Here is a 23,314-nt window from a genome sequence, read left to right as displayed (position 1 = left end):
AACGTAAAGAAACGTACCCTTTGTGGATTTATTTTATTTCTTAAATTTATTTTATTTTTTCACTTCTCAAATGTGAATGTTCACAGTTAACACCACACAAAATGTGACCTTACCCAATAAAAGAGATCTTTTAGTTGATATAAAATAACAATCAATTCATCAAACTAAATGAAAAGAAACAGCATGGAGCATGTCATCAAGTCCCCTGTTGTTTAAGTTCGTTCATTCATTGAATTGTCTTTTTAAAAGAAGCATCTGCAGCTCTGCGCCCGTAGGAACGAGGGTCAGAAAGGAGAGGGTCCAGTCATGTCGAGACACCTGGAGACGAGACATCCTGTATGAAAGAGTGAGAAAGACTATGCTTCTGATTAATACAAAACATTTGTGAAATAAAATTGGCAGAAAAATGTGATCCTTATAATACCTCATTTGAAATCCCAACATCACATAGCATCGATACAAGTGACAATTTTTAAAAACAAAAATAATAGATTTGTATCTTGCTAAAAAAAGCGAGGACGCAGGATGAATGGAGACAGAGACACATTCACACACACACCCTCTTCCACAAAACACATTCCATCTCTCCTCAACCAATTCAATAGATGCCCTCTTGATTTCCAAGACAAGAAAAAAATAAGCATTTGATTTAATGGCATAATTGCGTAATTTCCCCCCCTTGTTTATTCATTCCCAGGAGCGGAAAAAAAGAGAAATAAATGACATGAAATAAAAAATAGAACAGCTACTGAATGATTTGACTATATTGTGGCTGAAATGTTAATGCCAGTTTTTTCAGTCCAAATCTTGTTCAGGAGTTTTTTTTATCAAATCCTCCTTCAATCCTCCTCTTTTCAGACAAAGAAAGGAAGAGGCAAGTACAGGAATTTGTTTGTGTTTCAGTTTGTTAGTGGCCATGTCCCATCTCTGTCAGTGCAATAATACAATATTATATCAGTGTGACATAACTGATGAAGCCTAACTCTCAAACACCCACCTTCATTTCAGAAAGGACTGAAAGAAAGCAAAACGCATTAAAATGAAATAAAAATAAATAAACGTCTATTTCCCTCCCGCTACATCCCACTAAAATGAAAGGAACCAAAATATTTGTTGTTGAAATTCATCTGAACTTGGAGAAAAATACATGTAAATGCTTCTGAAAGAAAATAACAAATTCAGATTTTCTTTAAATATAGAGATGTACACACGTTTCTTATTGGAAACATAAATTGTTTGTGTTGAAGAAGGATCGCTCTGGGGGAAGGGGAGGCAGTAGATGAGCCAGGGGGTGGGGCAGGGCCTGGATTGGGTGTTGAAGAGGAAGGTGGGGTGCCGAAACGCCCTCAAAGAAGAAAGGGATTGGTGCTGGCGCCCGTCACTCCGGCCCCTCCCACTGCTCCCCCGGCTCCCATCACTCCAGTTGCCCCCGTAGGCCCCCCAAAATTCAGCTGTGGGGGCAGGGCCCCTCCGGGCCCCATGAAGTGAGAGGACCCAGGAGGACCCATGGGCGAGAGCCCGCCGTAGGGGGACATTCCCATGGGGTTCTGCATCATGCCCATCCCCAGGCCTGGTGCTCCCATCCCCATAGGCCCCAAGCCCATGCCAGGGTATGCCATGGGGTTGGGTGGTACAGGGCTGGTGCGGACGCTGCTGAGGCCCAGTGTGGAGGACATGGGGGCGGCCGCGCCAAACGGGTTGGAGGTGGGGGGTGGCGTCGGGGAAACGCCCCTGCTGGAGATTGTGCTGCCCGGGGTGACTGCCATGCCAGGGGCTGAAGACGAGGCTGGAGAGGAGAGAATACTTCAATCAATGCACTTTCATTTATTACAAACACAAAGTGCTTCAAAATGTGTGTGTGTATTTATGTGCTTATGTGTGTTATCAGTACCTGTGGTCTGGAGGAAGGGGTTGTGTGTTGAGGAGGAGATTGATGGAGGAGGAGGTTGTTTAGGTTTGGGTTTAGAAGACACCAGTGAGTCCAGGTCCACCAGAGATGCGTTGGGCCCCAGGAACGACTCGGGGGTCTTACGGACAGGAAGTGAAGAGCACAGAGATGTGAGGTCAAAGGGCACCGGAGAACCCGCACTATCGCCCGTTAACTGACCTCGCAGTTCTGGGTGTCCTACAGACCGAGAGACAGAGAGAGTGAAGGTGAACATGGAGTTCTGTATTTATAGTGACTAACCAGATTAGACACCACAGCATTATACCAGTATTACTGAGGGAGGATGGAATGAAAGACAACTGTGTTTGTGGGTGAATGGGGGGGTGCTCAATGAGCATCTCATCCACATGTCGTTGCCATTATGTGTCAGTGTGTGTGTGGATGTACCTGTGCCATTAGTGTGTTTGGCGGAGTCGCTCCATGGGTCAGAGGTGATGATGGGGTCAACCCCGTCCCCAGCCCAGGGGTCTATTGGCCCCCCAAAAGAGGAGGTGGTGGAGAGGGGCACAGAGGGGCCCCAGGGGTCGACACTGGGGGGGGTCACAGCTATGGGGGAGGGAGACAGGCAGGGGTTTGGCTCACATACAACACCAGGGTCGGGGTCAATACCATTTCAAGTCAGTCAATTCAAAAGATGAATTGGAATTCCCATCTAAGATTTCAAAAGTGGAATTTAATTTCAATGAGGATTGTTCATCTCTTGAACTGAACAGGAATGGAATACAACCCTGCACAACGTAATACAATATTCAGGGAACAAGGAGCTGGATCCCAATAGTCCAATTTGGCTTCCTTTCCTCACTTTCTCTCATTTATCTGTACTGCTATTGAAGAGCTGGAAAGACAGTCTTTTTACTTGAAAGGAGGTAAGAACGGACAGAGATCTTTTATTGAAACCAGAGATACCCCTGACTGAGATATGGAGGGTCACATTCCAAATGTTATAAACATGCTGGCCATTTGAAGAGTATTGGGAAAATAGACCAAATGTATTGATGTCCAGTGTGTGGAGGTAGGGGTGTGGGACAAGGAGACGGAATGAGGGTAACAGGTGTAGACGAGGCCAGGGGAGTAATTGTCAGAGGTCACTAACCTGAGGGTCCCCAGGGGTCAACTGAGTTGACTCTTGAGGCTGTCTCTCCCCAGGGGTCTGGCGGGGGGGCTATCGTTGGGGGGCCGTCCCTCCACTAGCCCACGGGTCTACGCTGGGGGGTGAGGCAGGCGACGAGGCTCCCCAAGGGTCTGCAGGGGCCAGGCCCCAGGGGCCAGAGGGGGCTGGGAGGGGGACTGTGGGAGGGGGTGAGGGGCCGGCAGAGCCCCCAGAGGCAGCAGCAGGAGCCCCCCAGGGGTCCACAGCACTCAGCTCCATTAACGCACTCTGGGAGAGGATAATACATAGGTTATAACTACACACTGATGTTGAACAGACACCAAGAGTCAATGAACTCAAGGCTAGAGTAGTCCGTCTCTCATACACACAACATGAAAATCAGAGCATACAGTCAGTTAACATACACACTAAACAAATGTTGACACAGGCAACGCACACAGTTGCCTTGATAAAAGCAGAGGATGAAAGAAGGGATAGATCAACTAGTACCGGGACGGGAGAGAGCGAGGGGTGTTTCTTGTTTCTCAACCTGTGGTCTGGGGACCGGTCTGTTGATGTCAGTCAGATAATTGGCAAACGCTTTCAGTTCTTAAGCACAACTTTAATTCTAAAAGGTTCCTGTAGGAAATATCATAGCTTACAGTCAGTTACCTGCTAGGGCTCAGAAACCCTTCTGGTGTCGGCCTACACTACCTTAGCTTTCAGTTCTCTCCAATCACAGAATGCACAGGTGAGAGACACAACTACAGCAGGTAACACCAGGAGAGAGAAAGAGGAACTGAGTGGTATTGTCTAAAGAGTGTGTGTAGCCCCCATCCACCCCTCCCCTATGGCTGGCGTACACACACGTCACCAAACACACCTCCTCTGGCTTGGCCTTCTCCATCCTGCTCTCCTCGATGGCCATCTGCAGTCTCAGGTCGTCCCCCCTGCGCAGCCTCTCCTCCTGCCAATCACATACAGCTGTGATGTCATCACCAGCGACAAGCGCTCGGGCAGGCCAGCCCATAGGCACAGATCTAGGATCAGCTTACTACCTCCAAATTGTAGCCAAAGCCATTTGGGGAGAAAATGCTAAACTGACATTAGATCAGTGTCTAGGGAACAACCTAATTTCACTCCCCCAGGAAGCACTATCTGACCATGATGCAAAGCTTCAGGAGAGATTCTGCCTTTAGTGGCTGCTCTCAGATCAGCTCCCCTCAACCCAACTTAGGGAGTTGGAAAACATTCTCCCTTCCTTGAGGAAATCAAAAACTGATTCTAGACCAGCCGCTATGGGCAGCTTCCTCTTCTTTCACCTTCTGAAGAAACTGGTCAGGGTCCCAGCCATAGTGGACGTGGACTATCTGCCAGGGCTCTCTATTCAACTACTACCTGTATCCAGAAATATTCATGGGCAGACAAAACAAGTCCTCTTCTTGTGCTTCTACAAGGAAGTTGACATTCTAGAACGAAGTCAGGGTCATAAAATTACATTGAGGCTTTATCTATACTTAAGAACTTTGTGAGACAAAAGAACATGGGTTGTTTTTACCCAGTTTGTCTTTATGCTAAAGGTAGAGTTGTTTTGCCTTACCCTCTAAACTTCTGAATACCGGTGTTGATTGAATACTGCCCTCCAACTTGCAGAGTGCGGGCACTGGAAGATACTTAAACACACTCAATTAAAGGTATGTCATTGTGTGTGTAGTTTGAAGCATGCGTTCAGAACAGAGTCATTTGCAACAGAAGAAAAAAGGGAGTAATCACTCATTCAGAAAGGGTTAAATCGAGTCATTCAAATGATGAAGTCTTTGCCATGCATAATTTTACACTGATTAAATCATAGGGGATTTATTTTTAAAACTACTTCTTTCCTTCTTACCCTCTTATATTATTAACCCATTGACATGTGTATGTTTGGAATTAATGAAACAGATCATTCCTATAAATATCATTCATTTTGATTGGGATTAAGAATCGATGGAGTGACCGCCAGCTGGGTAGACAGAAAGGTAGATAGGTAGATGATGATCGGCCGGTCAGGTGACCTTTGCCCCCTGACCTGTTCTTGTACTTCCTTGCTGAGTGTGAGTGCATAGCGGAGCTCTGCGTCCTCCAGAGGGGCCACAGTAGTCTGGGGGTCAGGGGTCAGAGGGTAAAGGTGAGTGAATGGAAACACACATTGTCCTGGGTTAACCTTGCTATGCCCGGATACTTCTGTTATGGACTGTAGTTAAGTGTCACCATATATATGTGTTCTATGTATAGTGGTTGTAGGGTGTACAGTGCATATATCCTATACAAATCAACCCGTTTATCAAGCCATTGGACCGCAGGTTAACAGTGTGGTTGGCCAGCGGGGGCTCTGCCTATCCTCCACCAGCTCCAGGCTGGCTGTACTGTATACCTGTTCCGCCTCCTCCTTGCTCATGGCCAGGGCCAGCTGCAGCTGCAGGTCCTCCTCACCGGAGCTCTGTGGCCACGCTTGCTCTGGGTCCGCCCCTCCAGAGTGAGAGCCCTGAGACAGCGCTCCACCCCCCAGACCTGGAGCTGAGGGGGCCGAAGAGGCTGGGGGACAGGATGAGGGGAACGGAGAACAGGGAAAGGAGGGGAAAGAAAATGTTATAGTTTGCATCTGGGCAGGAACAAAAGCCTGCAAAAACCACATGCATCTCTCCAGGATCAGGGCAGCTCTGCATCACAGCAGACCATTTAAAACTACATTTCTGTCTATGGTTTGCTTTCCTCCTCGATCTGTTTCAGATCCCCTGGTGGCTGGTGCAGGCTGGGTAATGTAGTTGTTTCTCACCACTGGTGGTCTGTGCCATCTTCTCTTTGGTCTTGAGGGCATGGATCCTCTCCTCTCGTAGTCTCTCCTCGTCCTTCAGCAGTGTTACCAGCTGTTTGGCCTTCTCCCGCACATTCACCCCCTGACACACGCAGGTGAATGAACATGAGTACATACAACTCAGTGCACAACCTTACTAACTATGCAGCTGTGTCATTAAATAGTTGATAAATGTCAGTTATTTGCTTGCAAAGTAAGTGCTACATTCCTGTTTCAGTCGTTCCATTTCCATCAGTGTTTCCCTGTGACCTGCTATATTGCCATTACCAGCCCATAAACATGTTACTGTTGGCTTTCACTCTGTGTTTGTATAAGAGGTCACAGTGAAAACATTGTAAAGTCCTTCAATGAGAGGCGAGTAGTGATCCCGTACCAGTGTGTGTTTGGGAATGTGTGTACAGTGTGTGTGCATGTGCGTGCGAGCGCGTCGTACCTGGTCCTTGCCGTCTCTGTCGATGAACTGGAAGTCCTTGAGCGTCTGGACAGCGTAGATGTTCTCTCTGCACTGCTGAGCCACGCGCTCTGAACCCGTCTTTATGAGGTACTCCATGAGAGTCATAGCCTGGAGAACACACAGTACAGTAGAAACCACAGAGATATTACATTACTGGAGATGCTCTGTCATAAACCCTCAAAGTTCCAGAACAGGACGAGAATGGCAGCCATAGATGTGTTAAAGAGGTTAATCGAACTCGACCAAAACAACGGAATTGCCAAGGAAGAGTACAGGAAAGGGCAGTGAAGGAAGATCCCGAATCTCCTCATTTCCCCACAGCAGTATTAGCCTACAATTAGGCTATTGTTTATGTACATTTCACACTGAGGTAAAAATCAGTGTATAATGCTTGTATGGATACTAACCCCAATACAGGTTCATGTCATCATCACCAAGACAGTTTGCGCTGTTCTGTGAAGGGAGCAGTACACAGCGATGTATGAGATCTTCAGTTTCTTGGCAATTTCTCAAATGAAATAGCCTTGTTTTCTCAGAACAAGAATAGACTGACGAGTTTCAGAAGAAAGGTCTTTGTTTCTGGCCATTTTGAGCCTGTAATCGAACCCACAAATGCTGATGCTCCAACTAGTCTAAAGAAGGCCAGTTTTATTGCTTCTTTAATCAGAAACAACCGTTTCCAGCTGTGCTAACATAATTGCAAAAGGGTTTTCTAATGATCAATTAGCCTTTTAAAATGATAAACTTGGATTAGCTAACACAACATGCCATTGGAACACAGGAGTGATGGTTGCTGATAATGGGCCTCTATACACCTACAGTGGGGCAAAAAAGTATTTAGTCAGCCACCAATTGTGCAAGTTCTCCCACTTAAAAAGATGAGAGAGAACTGTAATTTCCCTCATAGGTACACTTCAACTATGACAGACAAAATGAGAAAAAAAATCCAGAAAATCACATTGTAGGATTTTTAATGAATTTATTTGCAAATTATGGTGGAAAATAAGTATTTGGTCAATAACAAAAGTTTATCTCAATACTTTGTTGGTCAAACGTTTTCTGTAAGTCTTCACAAGGTTCACACACTGCTGCTGGTATTTTGGCCCATTGGAAAATAAGTATTTGGTCACCTACAAACAAGCAAGATTTCTGGCTCTCACAGACCTGTAACTTCTTCTTTAAGAGGCTCCTCTCCTCCACTCGTTACCTGTATTAATGGCCCGTTTGCACTTGTTATCAGTATAAAAGACACCTGTCCACAACCTCAAACAGTCACACTCCAAACTCCACTATGGCCAAGACCAAAGAGCTGTCAAAGGACACCAGAAACAAAAATGTAGACCTGCACCAGGCTGGGAAGACTGAATCTGCAATAGGTAAGCAGCTTGGTTTGAAGAAATCAACTGTGGGAGCAATTATTAGGAAATGGAAGACATACAAGACCACTGATAATCTCCCCCGATCTGGGTCTCCACGCAAGATCTCATCCCGTGGGGTCAAAATGATCACAAGAACGGTGAGCAAAAATCCCAGAGCCACACGGGGGGACCTAGTGAATGACCTGCAGAGAGCTGGGACCAAAGTAACAAAGCCTACCATCAGTAACACACTACGCCGCCAGGGACTCAAATCCTGCAGTGCCAGACGTGTCCCCCTGCTTAAGCCAGTACATGTCCAGGCCCATCTGAAGTTTGCTAGAGAGCATTTGGATGATCCAGAAGAAGATTGGGAGAATGTCATATGGTCAGATGAAACCAAAATATAACTTTTTGGTAAAAACTCAACTCGTCGTGTTTGGAGGACAAAGAATGCTGAGTTGCATCCAAAGAACACCATACCTACTGTGAAGCATGGGGGTGGAAACATCATGCTTTGGGGCTGTTTTTCTGCAAAGGGACCAGGACAACTGATCCGTGTAAAGGAAAGAATGAATGGGGCCATGTATTGTGAGATTTTGAGTGAAAACCTCCTTCCATCAGCAAGGGCATTGAAGATGAAACGTGGCTGGGTCTTTCAGCATGACAATAATCCCAAACACACCGCCCGGACAACGAAGGAATGGCTTCGTAAGAAGCATTTCAAGGTCCTGGAGTGGCCTCGCCAGTCTCCAGATCTCAACCCAATAGAAAATCTTTGGAGGGAGTTGTAAGTCTGTGTTGCCCAGCAACAGCCCCAAAACATCACTGCTCTAGAGGAGATCTGCATGGAGGAATGGGCCAAAATACCAGCAGCAGTGTGTGAACCTTGTGAAGACTTACAGAAAACGTTTGACCAACAAAGTATTGAGATAAACTTTTGTTATTGACCAAATACTTATTTTCCACCATAATTTGCAAATAAATTCATTAAAAATCCTACAATGTGATTTTCTGGATTTTTTTTCTCATTTTGTCTGTCATAGTTGAAGTGTACCTATGAGGGAAATTACAGTTCTCTCTCATCTTTTTAAGTGGGAGAACTTGCACAATTGGTGGCTGACTAAATACTTTTTTGCCCCACTGTATATATCTGGAAAAAATGAAGAGACCACTGCAAAATTATAAGTTTCTCTGGTTTTACTATTTATAGGTATGTGTTTGGGTAAAATTAAAATGTTGGTTTTATTCAATAAACTACTGACAACATTTCTCCCAAATTCCAAATAAAAATATTGTCATTTAGAGCATTTATTTGCAGAAAATGACAACTGGTCAAAATAACAAAAGATGCAGTGTTGCCAGACCTCGAATAATGCAAAGAAAACAAGTTCATATTCATTTTTAAACAACACAATACTAATGTTTTAACTTAGGAAGAGTTCAGAAATCAATATTTAGAGGAATAACCCTGATTTTCAATCACAGCTTTCATGAGTCTTGGCATGCTAGCCACCAGAATTTCACATTGATGTTGGGTGACATTATGCCACTCCTGGCGCAAAAATTCAAGCAGCTCGTCTTTGTTTGATGGCTTGTGGCCATCCATCTTCCTCTTGATCACATTCCAGAGGTTTTCAATGGGGTTCAGGTCTGGAGATTGGGCTGGCCATGACAGGGTCTTGATCTGGTGGTCCTCCATCCACACCTTGATTGACCTGGCTGTGTGGCATGGAGCATTGTCCTGCTGGAAAAACCAATCCTCAGAGTTGGGGAACATTGTCAGAGCAGAAAGAAGCTAGTTTACTTCCAGGACAACCTTGTACGTGGCTTGATTCATCCGTCCTTCACAAAGACAAATCTGCCCGATTCCAGCCTTGCTGAAGCACCCCCAGATCGTCACTGATTCTGCATCAAATTTCACAGTGGGTGCGAGACACTGTGGCTTGTAGGCCTCTCCAGGTCTCGCACCCACTGTGAAATTTAGTGGAGGATCTGCTAGAGCTGCCCCGGGCAACTCTAAGTGCTGTTATTGTGAAGTGGAAATGTCTAGGGGCAACAACGGCTCAGCCATGAAGTGGTAGGCCACACAACCATACAGAACGGGACCGGCGAGTGCTGAAGCGTGTAGTGTGAACAAAAAACAAAAAAGTCTGTCCTCAGTTGCAACACTCACTACAGAGTTCCAAAATGCCTCGAAGCATCGTCTGCACAATAACTGTTTGTCGGGAGCTTGATGAAATGGATTTCCAAGGCAGAGCAGCCGCACACAAGCCTAAGATCACCATGCGCAATGCCAAGCATCGGTTGGAGTGGTGTAAAGCTCACCGCCATTGGACTCTGGAGCAGTGGAAACGTCTTCTCTGGAGTGATGAATCACGCTTCACCATCTGGCAGTCCGACAGACAAATCTGGGTTTGGGAAGATGCCAGGAGAACGCTACCTGCCCCAATGCATAGTGCCAACTGTCAAGATTGTTGGGGATGGAATAATGATCCAGGGCTGTTTTTCATGGTCCGGGTCCCTTAGTTCCAGTGAAGGGAAATCTTAACACTACAGCATACAATGACATTCTAGACAATTATGTGTTTCCAAGTTCGTGGCAACAGTTTGGGAAGGCCCTGTCCCATTTCACCATGACAATGTCCCCTTGCACAAAGCGAAGGGGGACTAACTCAATATGGCAGCATTCGTTCAAAACTGAAAGCGTGAACTACTGCTTTTAACCAGGGCAAGGTGACCGGAAACATGACCGAATACAAACAGTGTAGCTATTCCCTCCGCAAGGCAATCAAACAAGTTAAGCGTCAGTATAGAGACAAAGTAGAGTCGCAATTCAACGGCCCAGGCACAAGAGGTATGTGGCAGGGTCTACAGTCAATCACGGATTACAAAAGGATAACCAGCCCCGTCATGGACCAGGATGTCTTGCTCCCAAACAGACTAAACAACTAAACTTCTTTGCTCACTTTGACGACACTACAGTGCGACTGACACCCCGCTACCAAAATCTGCGGGCTCTCCTTCACTGTAGCCGACATGAGCAAAACATTTAAACATGTCAACCCTCGCAAGGCAGCAGGCCCAGACGGCATCCCCAGCCGCGCCCTCAGAGCATGCGCAGACCAGCTGGCTGGTGTGTTTATGGGCATATTCAATCAATCCTTATCCCAGTCTGCTGTCCCCACATGCTTCAAGAGGGACACCATTGTTCCTGTTCCCAAGAAAGCTAAAGTAACGGAGCTAAATGACTATCGCCCTGTAGCACTCACTTCCGTCATCATGAAGTGCTTTGAGAGACTAGTCAAGGACCATATCACCTCCGCCCTACCTGACACGCTAGACCCACTCCAATTCGCTTACCGCCCCAACAGGTACACAGACGATGCAATCACACTGCCCTAACCCATCTGGACAAGAGGAATACCTATGTGAGAATGCTGTTCATCGACTACAGCTCAGCATTTAACACCAAAGTACCCTCCAAACTCGTCCTCAAGCTTGAGACCTTGGGACTCGACCCCGCCCTGTGCAACTGGGTCCTGGACTAGGTGACAACATCTCCACCCCGCTGATCCTCAACACGGGGTCCCCACAAGGGTGCGTTCTCAGCCCTCTTCTGTACTCTCTGTTCACCCACGACTGCATGGCCATGTACGCCTCCAACTCAATCATCAAGTTTACAGACACTACAGAGGTAGGCTTGATTACCAACAACGACGAGGCGGCCTACAGGGAGGAGGTGAGGGCCCTCGGAGTGTGGTGTCAGGAAAATAACCTCACACTCAACGTCAACTAAACAAAGGAGATGATTGTGGACTTTACACTTGTGTGTATAAGGTAGTTGTGAAATTGTTAGGTTAGATTACTCGTTGGATATTAATGCATTGTAGGAACTCGAAGCACAAGCATTTCGCTACACTCGCATTAACATCTGCTAACCATGTGTATGTGACAAATAACATTTTATTTGATATTAATGGCCATGATTTTGGAATGAGATGTTCGACAAGCAGGTGTCCAGATACTTTTGGTCATGTAGTGTAGCTATGCTACCAGTTTATATGAGTTAGCATTTAGCAGTCAGTTTCTTCTATAGCTGAAAAGGAACTCCATCTAAATGCAGTGAAAACAGACAAATGGGACTTAAGTAACCACATTGTGGGGATGTTACAATATATCAACCATGACGGATTGGACCAATATCCACTTTGTTTGATCAGATTGGTTGAACGCGTGCCAATCCGGCGTCCTTATTCCATCCCCCACAGTCTGCGTTCCATTGACCTCTAACGCGTCTATGGCAGTTAATTTGAAAAATTAATGGAATCATTAATTCCACTGAAACTGACTGACAAGCTAACAAGCATAATGTGCACAATATATCATCACTGGCTGACCTATTCACTGGACAAAATTACAGATCTTTTATACTGTCATATGAAGCCTTAGAACAATGAGACATATTTCACCGGATGTATAAATGTGAAGCATCTGTTTGGCATTTCCACTCACTACCAAATATGGTAGTGAGAGGAAGCCCAGTGGCCGGCAGTGGATGGAACGAGATGGATTTTGGCACACATTCTGCACATTTTCTCATCGATAAAACAATTTATCTTAATACAGTTCTCTTCCCAAAACTAAAATGTTACAGCATGCTAGAAAATATGCAAATGCATGCTAGAACTCGCCAATACGATCTCGCTAGATCGTGCTTGGCTCTGCCCACCTGCTTGCTTGTTCTGCCCACTATGACTAATTTGTTCCCATTTGAAATGACAGACTGTGGTCTCTCTTTGGTCATGTCCATTCTAGTATTCTAATTCCTATGTCCACACATACAACAGTGAGCAGACAAACCAGACAGACTTCGTCACCCGTTGTTATGCTCAATCTTGAACAGATCTTTCTCACTCACTCACCTTGTAGACGTGTCTCCAGTTCTTGCCGTGGTCGTTGAGTCGTTTCCACACCATGCTCATGATCTCAGAGAAGGCCACTACGTTGTAGGTCAGGTCTGCTATCTCTGACATCAGAGAGCTGCTGGGGCCCCATGGGTCATTGGACGTCGCTTCCCGCACCTGGAGACAAGGGGGAGAGAGAGAGAGAGACACCAGGGACGGGGGGGAAGAGAGAGAGAGACACCAGGGACGGGGGGGAAGAGAGAGAGACACCACGGACGGGGGGGAAGAGAGAGAGAGACACCAGGGACGGGGGGAAGAGAGAGAGACACCAGGGACGGGGGAAGAGAGAGAGAGACACCAGGGACGGGGGAAGAGAGAGAGAGACACCAGGGACGGGGGGGGAGAGAGAGAGACACCAGGGACGGGGGGAAGAGAGAGAGAGACACCAGGGACGGGGGAAGAGAGAGAGAGACACCAGGGACGGGGGAAGAGAGAGAGAGACACCAGGGACGGGGGAAGAGAGAGAGAGACACCAGGGACGGGGGGAAGAGAGAGAGAGACACCAGGGACGGGGGAAGAGAGAGAGAGACACCAGGGACGGGGGGAAGAGAGAGAGAGACACCAGGGACGGGGGGAGAGAGAGAGACACCAGGGACGGGGGAAGAGAGAGAGAGACACCAGGGACGGGGGAAGAGAGAGAGAGACACCAGGGACGGGGGAAGAGAGAGACAGACACCAGGGACGGGGGAAGAGAGAGAGACAGACACCAGGGACGGGGAAGAGAGAGAGAGAGACACCAGGGACGGGGGGAAGAGAGAGAGAGAGAGAGACACCAGGGACGGGGAAGAGAGAGAGAGAGAGACACCAGGGACGGGGGAAGAGAGAGAGAGAGAGACACCAGGGACGGGGGAAGAGAGAGAGAGAGAGACACCAGGGACGGGGGAAGAGAGAGAGAGATACCAGGGACGGGGGAAGAGAGAGAGAGAGATACCAGGGACGGGGGGGGAGAGAGAGAGAGAGATACCAGGGACGGGGGGGAAGAGAGAGAGAGAGATACCAGGGACGGGGGGAAGAGAGAGAGAGAGAGAGAGCGAGAGATACCAGGGACGGGGGAAGAGAGAGAGAGATACCAGGGACGGGGGGGGGGAGAGAGAGAGAGATACCAGGGACGGGGGGGGGAAGAGAGAGAGAGAGATACCAGGGACGGGGAGGGGGAAGAGAGAGAGAGAGATACCAGGGACGGGGAGGGGGAGAGAGAGAGAGATACCAGGGACGGGGGGGGGGAGAGAGAGAGATACCAGGGACGGGGGGGAGAGAGAGAGAGATACCAGGGACGGGGAGGGGGGGGAGAGAGAGAGATACCAGGGACGGGGGGAGAGAGAGAGAGATACCAGGGACGGGGAGGGGGGAGAGAGAGAGAGAGATACCAGGGACGGGGAGGGGGGGAGAGAGAGAGAGAGAGAGAGACCAGGGACGGGGGAGTGAGAGAGAGAGAGAGAGAGAGACCAGGGACGGGGGAGTGAGAGAGAGAGACCAGGGACGGGGGGGGGGAGAGAGAGAGAGAGACCAGGGACGGGGGGGGGAGAGAGAGAGAGAGAGACCAGGGACGGGGGGAGAGAGAGAGAGAGACCAGGGACGGGGGGGGGAGAGAGAGAGAGACCAGGGACGGGGGGGAGAGAGAGAGAGACCAGGGACGGGGGGGAGAGAGAGAGAGACCAGGGACGGGGGGGAGAGAGAGAGACCAGGGACGGGGGAGTGAGAGAGAGAGAGAGACCAGGGACGGGGGGAGTGAGAGAGAGAGAGAGACCAGGGACGGGGGAGTGGGGGGGAGAGAGAGAGAGAGACCAGCGACGGGGGTGGGGGGGGGGGGGTGGGGGAGAGAGAGACCAGCGACGGGGGGTGTGGGGGAGAGAGAGAGACCAGGGACGGGGGAGAGAGAGAGAGACCAGGGACGGGGGGAGAGAGAGAGAGACCAGGGATGGGGGGAGAGAGAGAGAGACCAGGGATGGGGGGAGAGAGAGAGACCAGGGACGGGGGGGAGAGAGAGAGAGACCAGGGACGGGGGAGAGAGAGAGAGAGACCAGGGACGGGGGGAGAGAGAGAGAGAGACCAGGGACGGGGGGAGAGAGAGAGAGAGACCAGGGACGGGGGGGAGAGAGAGAGAGAGACCAGGGACGGGGGGAGAGAGAGAGAGAGACCAGGGACGGGGGGAGAGAGAGAGAGAGACCAGGGACGGGGGGAGAGAGAGAGAGAGACCAGGGACGGGGGAGAGAGAGAGAGAGACCAGGGACGGGGGGAGAGAGAGATAGAGACCAGGGACGGGGGGGGAGAGAGATAGAGACCAGGGACGGGGGAGTGGGGGGAGAGAGAGAGAGAGACCAGCGACGGGGGGGAGAGAGAGAGAGACCAGGGACGGGGGGAGAGAGAGAGAGACCAGGGACGGGGGGGAGAGAGAGAGACCAGGGACGGGGGGAGAGAGAGAGAGACCAGGGACGGGGGGGAGAGAGAGAGACCAGGGACGGGGGGGAGAGAGAGAGAGACCAGGGACGGGGGGGAGAGAGAGAGAGACCAGGGACGGGGGGGAGAGACCAGGGACGGGGGGGGAGAGAGACCAGGGACGGGGGGGGAGAGAGAGAGACCAGGGACGGGGGGAGAGAGAGAGAGACCAGGGACGGGGGGGAGAGAGAGAGAGACCAGGGACGGGGGGAGAGAGAGAGAGACCAGGGACGGGGGGAGAGAGAGAGACCAGGGACGGGGGGGGAGAGAGAGAGACCAGGGACGGGGGAGAGAGAGAGACCAGGGACGGGGGAGAGAGAGAGACCAGGGACGGGGGGAGAGAGAGAGACCAGGGACGGGGGAGAGAGAGAGACCAGGGACGGGGGGGAGAGAGAGAGACCAGGGACGGGGGGGAGAGAGAGAGACCAGGGACGGGGGGAGAGAGAGAGACCAGGGACGGGGGGGAGAGAGAGACCAGGGACGGGGGGGGAGAGAGAGACCAGGGACGGGTTTTTTTTTTAACTAGGCAAGTCAGTTCAGAACAAAATTCTTATTTACAATGACGGTCTACAGGGGAACAGTGGGTTAACTGTTCAGGGGTAGAAGGACAGATTTTTTTTACCTTGTCAGCTCGGTAATTCGATCGAGCAACCTTTCGGTTACTTGCCCAACGCTCTAACCACTAGGCTACCTGACGCCCCAAAAGCACTCAACATTGAACAATCTAAGGTGTGATTTATTGATCAATGAATTGATTAATCAACTGGTAGTTTATATCAAGACAACAGACTATTCATTCCCTTGGCAGGCTCAAGCCAACAAAATATATTACGATACAAAGCTCCCGACTAAACATGTAAAAACAGACAAAACAATTATGCAAAGTACTTTAATCAAATGAACCCCCTGATAGGCCCACAGCCGTGATCGTAGGTCACCTTAACTGATCATCTCTCCTACTCTCTGGGGTGTGGAGATGATGTGATGATAAACAGGCTGGACAGAATCATCATGATGAATGGATAACATGATTACATGAACCCAGATAGCGAGAGGTGAGATACCAAAGAATACATTCCACTGTGTACTCCCTGTAAGTACCAATAGTTAAGAGTAGTTAAGACAGAAGTAAGGGAGGAGAGGAAGAAAGAGTTGGAGAGGGACGAAGTAGAGGCGGGGAAGACTGAGGTGAGATGGCCTTGAACGAAGTGGTGAGGATAGGAGGAAGAGGACAATGGGTAACAGAAGAATAAAAAATATAAAGGTGTGAGGTGTGGGTGGAAAAGTGGTTGGAGAGGAAGAGAGAAAATAGGGAAGAGGACGAGCGAACCTTGATCTCTGCCTCTGAGAAGTTGTGGACAATGTTCTTCACTTGTCGCCGTAGCGATGAGGTCGACATGGCAACCGTCTGGCTGTCGGTTTCCACGGAAAATCTGCCCCACACAGAGAAAGAGGGGTTGCAAAACTGTTAATACAACACAAAACAAATAGCAGCCAGGGCAAAGTGTACAGTGAGTTAATACACAGAGAGGAGAGGAGCCAAACTGAGGAGAAGAAACAAGTAGACAAAAAGAAAAGCAGCAAGAGAGATCGAGAGACACCCCGAGAGAGAGAGAGACACCGAGAGAGAGACACCCCGAGAGAGAGAGAGACACCGAGAGAGACACACCCCGAGAGAGGGGGAGAGAGACACACCCCGAGAGAGGGGGAGAGAGACACACCCCGAGAGAGGGGGAGAGAGACACACCGCGAGAGAGGGGGAGAGAGACACACCGCGAGAGAGGGGGAGAATCAAGAGAGAGAGAGCGAGAATCAAGAGAGAGAGAGCGAGAATCAAGAGAGAGAGAGCGAGAATCAAGAGAGAGAGAGCGAGAATCAAGAGAGAGAGAGCGAGAATCAAGAGAGAGAGAGCGAGAATCAAGAGAGAGAGCGAGAATCAAGAGAGAGAGAGCGAGAATCAAGAGAGAGAGAGCGAGAATCAAGAGAGAGAGAGCGAGAATCAAGAGAGAGAGAGCGAGAATCAAGAGAGAGAGAGCGAGAATCAAGAGAGAGAGAGCGAGAATCAAGAGAGAGAGAGCGAGAATCAAGAGAGAGAGCGAGAATCAAGAGAGAGAGCGAGAATCAAGAGAGAGAGAGCGAGAATCAAGAGAGAGAGAGCGAGAATCAAGAGAGAGAGAGCGAGAATCAAGAGAGAGAGAGCGAGAATCAAGAGAGAGAGAGCGAGAATCAAGAGAGAGAGAGCGAGAATCAAGAGAGAGAGAGCGAGAATCGAGAGAGCGAGAATCGAGAGAGCGAGAATCGAGAGAGCGAGAATCGAGAGAGCGAGAATCGAGAGAGCGAGAATCGAGAGAGCGAGAATCGAGAGAGCGAGAATCGAGAGAGCGAGAATCGAGAGAGAGCGAGAATCAAGAGAGAGAGATCAAGAGAGAGACATCAAGAGAGAGAGAGAGACATCAAGAGAGAGCGAGAGAGAGAGACATCAAGAGAGAGAGAGAGACATCAAGAGAGAGAGAGAGAGACATCAAGAGAGAGAGAGAGAGACATCAAGAGAGAGAGAGAGACATCAAGAGAGAGAGAGAGACATCAAGAGAGAGAGAGAGACATCAAGAGAGAGAGAGAGACATCAAGAGAGAGAGAGAGAGACATCAAGAGAGAGAGAGAGAGAGAGACATCAAGAGAGAGCGAGAGAGAGAGACATCAAGAGCGAGAGAGAGACATCAAGAGCGAGAGAGAGACATCAAGAGCGAGAGAGAGAGACATCAAGAGAGAGAGAGAGAGACATCAAGAGAGAGAGAGAGAGACATCAAGAGAGAGAGAGAGACATCAAGAGAGAGAGAGAGACATCAAGAGAGAGAGAGAGACATCGAGAGAGAGAGACATCAAGAGAGAGGGAGAGAGAGAGACATCAAGAGAGAGAGAGACATCAAGAGAGAGAGACATCAAGAGAGAGAGACATCAAGAGAGAGAGAGAGACATCAAGAGAGAGAGAGAGACATCAAGAGAGAGAGAGAGACATCAAGAGAGAGAGAGAGACATCAAGAGAGAGACATCAAGAGAGAGACATCAAGAGAGAGACATCAAGAGAGAGAGAGAGACATCAAGAGAGAGAGAGAGAGACACATCGAGAGAGAGAGAGAGAGAGAGAGAGAGAGATCAGAGAGAGACATCAAGAGAGAGAGAGAGACATCAAGAGAGAGAGAGAGACATCAAGAGAGAGACATCAAGAGAGAGAGAGAGACATCAAGAGAGAGAGAGAGAGACACATCGAGAGAGAGAGAGAGAGAGAGAGAGAGATCAGAGAGAGACATCAAGAGAGAGAGAGAGACATCAAGAGAGAGAGAGAGACATCAAGAGAGAGAGAGAGACATCAAGAGAGAGCGAGAGAGAGAGACATCAAGAGAGAGAGAGAGACATCAAGAGAGAGCGAGAGAGAGAGACATCAAGAGAGAGCGAGAGAGAGAGACATCAAGAGCGAGAGACATCAAGAGCGAGAGAGAGAGACATCAAGAGAGAGAGAGAGAGACATCAAGAGAGAGAGAGAGAGACATCAAGAGAGAGAGAGAGAGACATCAAGAGAGAGAGAGACATCAAGAGAGAGAGAGACATCAAGAGAGAGCGAGAGAGAGAGACATCAAGAGAGAGCGAGAGAGAGAGACATCAAGAGCGAGAGAGAGAGACATCAAGAGCGAGAGAGAGAGACATCAAGAGCGAGAGACATCAAGAGCGAGAGAGAGAGACATCAAGAGAGAGAGAGAGAGAGACATCAAGAGAGAGAGAGAGACATCAAGAGAGAGAGAGAGACATCGAGAGAGAGAGACATCAAGAGAGAGGGAGAGAGAGAGACATCAAGAGAGAGAGAGACATCAAGAGAGAGAGAGAGACATCAAGAGAGAGAGAGAGACATCAAGAGAGAGAGAGAGACATCAAGAGAGAGAGAGAGACATCAAGAGAGAGACATCAAGAGAGAGACATCAAGAGAGAGACATCAAGAGAGAGACATCAAGAGAGAGAGAGAGACATCAAGAGAGAGAGAGAGAGACACATCGAGAGAGAGAGAGAGAGAGAGAGAGAGAGAGAGAGAGAGAGATCAGAGAGAGACATCAAGAGAGAGAGAGAGACATCAAGAGAGAGAGAGAGACATCAAGAGAGAGACATCAAGAGAGAGAGAGAGACATCAAGAGAGAGAGAGAGAGACACATCGAGAGAGAGAGAGAGAGAGAGAGAGAGATCAGAGAGAGACATCAAGAGAGAGAGAGAGACATCAAGAGAGAGAGAGAGACATCAAGAGAGAGAGAGAGACATCAAGAGAGAGAGAGAGACATCAAGAGAGAGAGAGAGACATCAAGAGAGAGCGAGAGAGAGAGACATCAAGAGAGAGCGAGAGAGAGAGACATCAAGAGCGAGAGACATCAAGAGCGAGAGAGAGAGACATCAAGAGAGAGCGAGAGAGAGAGACATCAAGAGAGAGCGAGAGAGAGAGACATCAAGAGAGAGCGAGAGAGAGAGACATCAAGAGAGAGCGAGAGAGAGAGACATCAAGAGAGAGCGAGAGAGAGAGACATCAAGAGAGAGCGAGAGAGAGAGACATCAAGAGAGAGCGAGAGAGAGAGACATCAAGAGCGAGAGACATCAAGAGCGAGAGAGAGAGACATCAAGAGAGAGAGAGAGAGACATCAAGAGAGAGAGAGAGACATCAAGAGAGAGAGAGAGAGAGACATCAAGAGAGAGAGAGACATCAAGAGAGAGAGAGAGACATCAAGAGAGAGAGAGAGACATCGAGAGAGAGAGACATCAAGAGAGAGGGAGAGAGAGAGACATCAAGAGAGAGAGAGACATCAAGAGAGAGAGAGACATCAAGAGAGAGAGACATCAAGAGAGAGAGAGACATCAAGAGAGAGAGAGAGACATCAAGAGAGAGAGAGAGACATCAAGAGAGAGAGAGAGACATCAAGAGAGAGAGAGACATCAAGAGAGAGAGAGAGACATCAAGAGAGAGAGAGACATCAAGAGAGAGAGAGAGACATCAAGAGAGAGACATCAAGAGAGAGACATCAAGAGAGAGAGAGAGAGACACATCGAGAGAGAGAGAGAGAGAGAGAGAGAGAGAGAGAGAGAGAGATCAGAGAGAGACATCAAGAGACAAGATGAATAGGAAAACATTGCGTGAAAGAAATGAAACCAGCAATCAATTTTAGTGGACATAGTGCTCCTTTATGTCAACAGAGAGAGAAAGGCAGCACACACACACACACCTGTTACAAACACAACACAAACCAGGCAGGGTTTAATTGGAATTAGGCACAGTGTTTTGGGCAGGGGTGCGCAAGACTTGATGTTCTTGTCCACACATAATTCCAGGACAGGCATGGTTGACATCTATGAAAAACTCCCAGCCCCCTACTTTCCTTTGATTCACTTTCACTATCTGACACACTTAATGCTGTCAGATGAGCATGGCATGCAGGCTTGAACAGTGTCACTATTTTGACACCATTGAACTGTTAGTACTCTGTGGACTGTTTAACAATGCTGTGGCATGAATAATTTTAGTGGGTTTCATTCACTTCTCTTTTTGACCTGGACTGTTGGAGCTCGGAGCTTAAGAATTTCACTGTGCCCTGCAATTACATCTGTGAGCCTGTGTATGTGACTAACAAACTCATCTAATATGTAGGTACAGCATATTCCTATATGATTTAACTGTGTTCTCTGACAGAATTGTTCCAGTGCTGCTGAATGACCCTCGCAGTGTGGCCGAGCAGACTAATAAGGAGTGGAAGACGACAGGTTGTACAGTACTAATAGGAGACGAGGTTGCATAACACAGAGAGATAACCATTCCTGAAGTCAGTTTAGAGATTACTGGAGCAACGTTCCAAAGTTCACACAAGGCATCTACCAAGACCAAATGTAGATAAGGGACAAGCTTAGCCCAAATCTCTCACAATTCAACACATCAACAGGGTTCAGGCCACTTCTATGTAAAGTGAGGAAGAGATCTGAAATTCCAATTCAATAATTGAGAAATACTCCCAAAAAAAGTGATATTTCTTTGAAACAGACATATCCTGTGCTGAATTTAAAATGGCAATGACCTCAACCCTACACATCATAATGTGGAGCACTGCATTAGCTAAGCTCCTTATCAACAATTGAACTTGACGGTACAATAACATAGCTACAGGACAGGAGACGTCCGGGTGTTGTATGTAGCTATGTTATTGTACTGTCAGATTCAACTGTTGATAAGGAGCTTAGCTAACACCATTTAAATATTCAGGACAGCTTACAGTGGAATAAGTATCAGAACTTGCTTGGTTTCACTGACACTAGACATACAATGTGCATTCAATGGCAGATACATTATTAGCAATCAAATCCCAACATGCAATACACATGCAACTAGCTATCTGAAGCTAACTACCAAACTGTTGAATTAGCTAGCAAGCTTAAAGTTATGGCGCTACCAACCCATATTTGTGCTAACGCCAGAAAAACAAGGGCGGTGTAACGATCATGACAATGTCAGAGACACTGTGGCCACTACGCTCGTTCCCACTTGCTAGTCGCTATCACAGTCACACACCCTCCTGAGCCAGAGACCCCCACCCAGTTAGCATGCTAACCAGTTATCATCTCTCACAGCAGTCTACACAGCAATTTAACACTAATGCAAACATTACAACAGGAAATACTTGAAACGACTACTGTCAAAGAACAAAATGGGAAGTGTAACGAACTTGGTTGGCAAACTTAGAAGGTCATCCAAACCAGATAAAAGGGAACACTAACTAATTGGTTAGCTAGCTATAGGCTGGCTAACGTTAGCTATCTGGTACCACCCTCCCAACTATCAGCTGGAAAACGTTAGCTACTTACCGTTAACTCCCCTTCTCCTTGGCTTTCTCAGTTGCGAACAATTTTAACGTTTTACAATTGTGTTGGGGGTTAAGGGGAAAGCGTGAAAGAGAAACCCGACGAACTAAATATAGGTATTCCTGTCACGACACTGAATGAATCATTGCTATTTACCTAGCTAGGGAACTGAAGTAGCCAACAGTACAAACAGATGAGATAACGTTGAACCCTGTTGCTAGCAGTTCAAGTGGCAACAGAATAGGAGTGGTATTTATGATCTGATCGAGTGACACCACCATCCTTAATATAAAACTGATGGTTATGGAACGTTCACTCTCTCAATATTACTTATAACATTTAATAACTGTTGACAATTTACCATACTTAACATCTAAATTAAGTCTATACTGACCCTGTTGTAGCTCGAATGGTACAAGGAGATGGCGGAACTTCCGGTTCCGTTCCCGAATACAGGAAAGACCGCACCCCTTTGCACGCTCCCATCATTTAATATTTATGAACTGGGCGAGGCTACACAGTCATTATGCATTAAATAGTTTAAATTTGATCTAAATTCTAACCTATTTCATTGTCTGGATGGGAATGTAGCGCTATTTATCACACATGTAAATAAGCTTTATACTGTAACATAATGTCAAACTGACCCTTGATATTGATTGTTTTGTATGCAGGAACATGTGGAGCCTATAAAAGCATCCGTCAGACCTCTAGAATTGTACCTGAAGTTGGGTGTCGGTTGAGAATGTGTGGCGTCGGTTGAGAATGTGTGGCGTCGGTTGAGAATGTGTGGCGTCGGTTGAGAATGTGTGGCGTCGGTTGAGAATGTGTGGCGTCGGTGCTATGCGTAGTCTGTTTAAGAGACATTTGAGGACCAAGATAAATGTACGTGGTGTGGTCGAATGTGTTCAAATCAAATATATTGTAATGACCTGACTAGATCATAAATTTACATTTACATTTAAGTCATTTGGCAGACGCTCTTATCCAGAGCGACTTACAAATTGGTGAATTCACCTTATGACATCCAGTGGAACAGCCACTTTACAATAGTGCATCTAAATCATTTAAGGGGGGGTGAGAAGGATTACTTTATCCTATCCTAGGTATTCCTTAAAGAGGTGGGGTTTCAGGTGTCTCCGGAAGGTGGTGATTGACTCCGCTGTCCTGGCGTCGTGAGGGAGTTTGTTCCACCATTGGGGGCCAGAGCAGCGAACAGTTTTGACTGGGCTGAGCGGGAACTGTACTTCCTCAGTGGTAGGGAGGCGAGCAGGCCAGAGGTGGATGAACGCAGTGCCCTTGTTTGGGTGTAGGGCCTGATCAGAGCCTGGAGG

At 48.0% G+C, this 23,314-nt stretch overlaps 1 pseudogene; it reads right to left on the bottom strand.

Moving 5' to 3' along the window:
• Positions 1–27: 27 nt before the first annotated feature.
• LOC135520627 (epsin-1-like) lies at positions 28–22,413 on the bottom strand (annotated as a pseudogene).
• Positions 22,414–23,314: the final 901 nt, after the last annotated feature.

The sequence above is a fragment of the Oncorhynchus masou genome, chromosome 29 (assembly GCF_036934945.1).
Source record: "Oncorhynchus masou masou isolate Uvic2021 chromosome 29, UVic_Omas_1.1, whole genome shotgun sequence".
Lineage (NCBI taxonomy): Eukaryota > Metazoa > Chordata > Actinopteri > Salmoniformes > Salmonidae > Oncorhynchus > Oncorhynchus masou.
This window is presented reverse-complemented; position numbering and strand designations above follow the sequence as displayed.